The sequence below is a fragment of the Dermacentor silvarum genome, chromosome 9 (genome assembly GCF_013339745.2).
Source record: "Dermacentor silvarum isolate Dsil-2018 chromosome 9, BIME_Dsil_1.4, whole genome shotgun sequence".
Classification (NCBI taxonomy): domain Eukaryota; kingdom Metazoa; phylum Arthropoda; class Arachnida; order Ixodida; family Ixodidae; genus Dermacentor; species Dermacentor silvarum.
The window spans coordinates 36,992,053-36,997,628 of NC_051162.1; the positions used below are offsets into that span (position 1 = coordinate 36,992,053).

Below are 5,576 nucleotides of genomic sequence, written 5' to 3' on the forward strand. Positions count from 1 at the left end.
CGCGCGTCGGGAACGAGAGGAAGAGAACGCGCGTCGGGAACGAACACCCTTGTGCACCGCAGCGCACCTAGCTACGGACGAGAGAAAAACGCCAGAAGCCTTCTCCGGAAGCCGGAAGCTGGCTTCGGGAAGCGGAACCGGAAACGGAAGCGGAAGTCGGCTTCCGGTTATACTGTACATATACATATATATGTATATATGCGTATACCATACATGCATAGTGGTCTCCATGCCAACCAGAGCTACGGACTTCTAGTGAACACTTCATAAAACTACATGCGGCGTCTCTTTCACGTACGGACACACAACGCCATCTATTGAGAAATTCATAAACTAGAGGTGGCTACATACTACTACTACTACTACTACTACTACTACAGAAGAGGGAACGACACACACCCTAAGGAGCTTCGCCCCTAAAACTATGGTCCCTTGAATACTGGCTAGTCTACCGTCCGCATGGCGCGCCGTATGGGGAGAGGTTGACGCTAGCTAAATGACCCCGCAGGGGGCGCTGCGCGCATTCGGAATGTCACCCGCGCATTGCTCTCGTCTGCTTGTTGACTGTGTTGTGGTGCTGCGGGTCGTCCGTTGTGTTACTGCGACCACAACTGCGACGGCGTGTTTGCTGGACTACCTGGACCTCATCACGAGTGCTTTCTTTCCAATACGATGTGAGGAACATGCTTTATATTGTGTTGTGTGCTTAGTCTTTTCGAGCTAACGAAATGTCCGCGCGAAAGCGTGAGAAGCGCGATAGCACGTGTTTCGTACCGGGCTGTAACAGCGGATACCGCTCGTGCAAGACAAAGTTCTCCCTTTTTCGTGCGCCGAAAGAGCCAGAGAGACTGCAGCAATGGGCGCGAAACATAAAGCGTGGTGACAAGACGCTGGACGACGCGTGTGTTGTGTGCGAGAGGCATTTTGAACCTTCGTTCATCGAGCGCACCTTCAAAATAGTTATTCAGGGCAAGGTGGAAGAGATTCCGAGGGACGTACCACTCCTTGTCAAGGAGGCTGTGCCGACTATTTTTCCAGACGCACCTAAGTACTTGTCCAAGCCTTTGCCTCAGAAGAGAAAAGAGCGCAACTTATGCGAGCAGGCTTCTCGGCCTCGACCACCACCAGCAAAAAGGCAGCGTCGTGATGCTGATGCGGTTGCGTGTGAACATGTGGAGCTAGGAGAACGACAAGCCGGTAGCTCTGTGTTTTTAGAATGCGCTGAGCTTCAAGTTGCACCCCCTTGGACTAAAGTTCACTTTCGTGATGCAAGAGACAGCATTACGTTTGCTGAGTGCCACAAAAGCGATGATGGATCGTTGGACATTATTCATGTGGGTCGACGTGTGGTGCTGGACTTCAGTGGCGCTGAAGATGGTCCAGTAAGAGCATTTGTTTATATCCGCGGAAAAAAGTTCCAGGAAGAAAAGCTGCAGTCTGTAATAGAAGTTCAAGAACTGCTGAAAAATGTCGCAAATTACAATTTGTGCCCGGGGAGTGGACTGAAGCCGCAGAGCAAATCATTTGCTACTTTTAATGGACATTATTATGCTGGAAACTGTGCTGTTGTTTCCGAATCAATGTGCATAGCTTGTAAATATCTGCGAAAATTGACTCAAAACACGATTTCCCGCAGGAAAAAGAAAGCAAGCTCGAGTACCTCTAGAAAAATGCTTGCTTCTAAGACTCGTGCTGTGTGGCTGATGAAGAAAAAGACGGCAAAGCTGCAAAAAGAAGTGGAACAGATGAAAGCAGACATACAACAACTGTCAACAACAGAGTTCGAGAAAAGAATCAGAGGCCTTCCCTGTAAACAACAGCTTGCTGTTCGAACTTGCTTTGAAGCTGCAAAGCGAAGGTCCACAAAGGGAATGCAGTATGCTGATGAATGGCTTATAGAATGCATCCTAATGCGAATGAGAAGTCCAAGGCTATATGAACACATACGCCGACACAATATACTCACTCTGCCCGGGCGGACATGCCTGCAAAGGCGCATAATGAACTTCAGGAGTGGATTTGGGTTCAACCCGAACATCTTCAGCGCCCTCGCTGAGAAGACAAAACATATGGATAGTTTTTCTTGTCATGGAGGCATTGTGTTCGACGAAATGAAGCTGTCTGAGCATCTGGATGTGAAATCAAATGGTAAGTTTCTTTCAGGCACTTATACATTAATGTCACAGCGGCGTGCTTCATTGGCTTAATTTAATGCATCCCTTTCAGGTGAGCTGGAGGGCTTTGTTGATCTGGCGCAATTCACGTCTGAATCTCAGAAGGAGCAGTTGTCTGATCACGGCATGGTGGTCTTGTTTCAGCCTTTTCAGGGTAAAATATTACGGTTCCTTCTTTTTTTTTGCATATCAAATATTGCTTTAGAGAAATGAAGTAATTTCTGGGGTCTTTACTTAGGGAAATGGACTCAAGTTCTCGGAGTCTTTGCATCGCAAAGCAACGTCAAAGCCGATACATTAGCGAAAATCATCGTGGAAGCCACCATCCTCTGTGAAAAAGCTGGCCTACTTGTTGACTACGTTACCTGCGATGGAGCCAGCTGGAACAGATCAATGTGGAAGCTCTTTGGCATAAGAGGTAACATCTGAACTAAATTACAAATTTGTTCTGGTAATATACATTTTCTTCTATCATGTGTGCCTTTACTCACAGGTGCAGCTACAAGCACGCGATGCAAGGCTCCGCATCCAGTTGACGCAACTCGTCATTTGCACTTTTTGTCAGACTTCCCCCATCTTATCAAGAATGTTAGAAATGCATTTGTGTCAAAAGGGTTCAACACTCCTGAAGGACGTGTGCATGTAGGCCCCATTGAGGAAGCCTGGAAAATGGACAGCAAGAGTGTTTCACTTAAAGTGATGCCAAAGATAACCAGCAGTCACATTCGTCCCAACTCTTTTGAAAAAATGAGGGTTGCCCCTGCCTTTCAGATATTTGGTGATCAGGTAATCAAGGGTCTCTTTCTCTATCGCTCTCATTTAGAAAGAACTTATAATTTTGTGGAGCCAACAGAGATTTTTGTAAAAAAAATTGACAAACTCATAAGAATAATGACTGCTCGAATACCAAAAGCAGGTTTGTCCATGCCATCACCAAACTACGTGTTCCTGAAGGAATTTCTGGAATACCTGACAAAATGGGAAGAGCATGCAAAGACCACAGTTGGTGGCTTCATGAGTGCAACTACTGCGGAGGGTCTCCGAGTGACCATTGAAAGCACATTGAACTTAGTCTCATACCTTAAGAACATTGGTTTCAAGTACATACTTACAGCAAACTTGAGCCAGGACAGACTTGAGAATCTGTTTGGGATTGTCAGACAGTCTGCAGGAACCAATGACCATCCAACTGCAGCACAATTTCTAGTGATAGTTAGTTCACTGGCGTTTTATAACATTGCAAAGCCACCTAAATCAGGAAATTGTGCTCCAGAAGTTATCACTGCTCTAGCTTCACTTCCTGAGATACAAACGGAAAGCAAGGTTGCTGTACTGGATAATTTGATTGATGGAGGAATGTTTGGTGATGCTGAAAATGCACTGGAAGGTTGCGCTTTGCGCAATATCAGTTCGTCGGACCACGTGTCTTCTGTGATGGCAAAAAGCCATGAAATGCTTATTTATTATGTGGCAGGGTACACAGTAAGAAAGATCCTGAGGAAGACTTCCTGTAATGAGTGTACATTGCTGCTCTCTGTGGAAAAGTGCGATGCTGTGAAAAATGATGATGCTTCTGAATTCACATCAAATTTCGACAATGGGGGTCTGATGTACCCTTCGGGCCCTCTTAAGGATATTATAACTGTCCTTGAGAACAGCTTCACGACATTTTTCAGCGCAAGTAAGCTACACGAGCAAAGCATTCTTGATTTTGCCGATTTCCTTACGCGGGTAGAGTTGCCTGCACTAACCTGCACAGAGCATGCACAGCAAATTACTTGTCAAATAGTAAAGTTTTACATTCTTCTACGGCTGCGCTTTTTTGTGAAGTCTTTGAACAATGAGAGAACAGCAAAAAAAGAGCAGCTGAAGCACTTGAAAATGAGAAGATTTAAATAATTTTCCTACCTGTGCAATTCTTCATATTGATTTGCTTGCATAACCACTTTCGTTTCCGCGTTTTAGTTTTCTTTTTTTGATGCTCATGCCAATAAAATTTTTGAAAAAAAAGTAAACTGTTTTTTTCAGTGTCAGTTGGTGCCGTGCCACCTGAGAAACAACCTACACACAGTACCATGCATTCCTTTGATATATGTGCCTCGGCAAAGCAAGCCTTTGCGAACGAACACGTGTGAGAACGTGTTAATCGAACCGGTTAGTATTTGCCATGGGCACAATTACGCTGCAGCAAAAAAAAAAATTGCAAGAAATGGTCAAGCCGAACTACGCTGAACGCGCGCCCGCGCTTCGACGACACGCAGCTGGTCAGCGGAGCGCCGCTCCCCAGCATGAGGACTGTTCGAAGCGCCACCTCCGGCGTCATTCGGTAAGCGTGCTCCTCCTCCTCGGCGGACGGCAGACTAGCCAGTTTTCAAGGGACCATACTAAAACGTTGCGAGGCGAGAAGGTGGTAAAGATTTCTGACGCTGCTCGATGAGTGTCCCGTTCTGATCTCGTCGAAAACCTCCGGAGCCACCGCCAGAGGCACCGGCAACAGTCATCAACGCCGCGCGCGTTCGGTGCGAACGCGGGCGAAACGCCGACGGCGTCGACAACAGTTCTGCGCGTTGCTGGTGCTGCCGCATGTCCAAGTTTATACAGCTGATAAAACTACCTTGAGTCGACCCCATGGCTGCTTCGCATACTACTCAGGGTTCCCCTACGGGAAGATGGTGTAATTTTCTCTCTCGTTCCCGACGCGCGCTCTCTTTATCTCTCGTCCGTAGCTGTGGTTTACCCGAATGATCCCCCGGTGCTTCGACCACTCATCATCATTCACTTCGTGGATATGCTGTGATTTTTTCCACTGCGAGAAAGAGGACCGCCGAAGCGAGCGCCTATTAGCACCGTTATTCCCAAGTCGTTGTATGTTGCGAAAGTTCCTGAGCACCTGCAACCCCGGATCTCCTAGTCTCATGTGTTTCCTGGCGTTCAGAATTTCTTCGCGATGATCTGCATTGTATCAAGATGAATTCAACCGGCCACGTTCACGTGACTCTTAATCTTCATTTCTTCGCCTATGTAAACTCTCGGCTTCCCTGCAGCCGCCGCCAGAGGCATCGGCTGCAGTCATGGACACCGGGTGCGTTCGGCGCGAACGCGGCGGAACGCGATCGACGTCGGCAGCAGCTATGCGCGTCCCACTGCCACCTGTCTCACTCCTCCTCTCAACCTCGCATCCGCTATGCTGCGCGATGCTATTTTTATACTCTGTTTTCCCTCTCTCTCAGCTCTCTCTGCCCCACCTCTGCAAAACTGCGGAAGACGGAATGATCCGTATAGCGAGGTTCTAACATCTCGGCAGTAAAAAGAATGAAACCGAAAACACGTTTGTGATCTTCCTTGCGGAAGAATTCGGTTGTCACAGTGAATGTGGTGATAGCCGATGTAATCTCTGAAGTC

The 5,576-nt window shown here is 47.3% G+C and overlaps 1 pseudogene; it reads left to right on the forward strand.

Moving 5' to 3' along the window:
- Positions 1-571: 571 nt before the first annotated feature.
- On the forward strand, positions 572-4,229 carry LOC119463536 (uncharacterized; annotated as a pseudogene).
- The last annotated feature ends 1,347 nt before the right edge of the window (positions 4,230-5,576 follow it).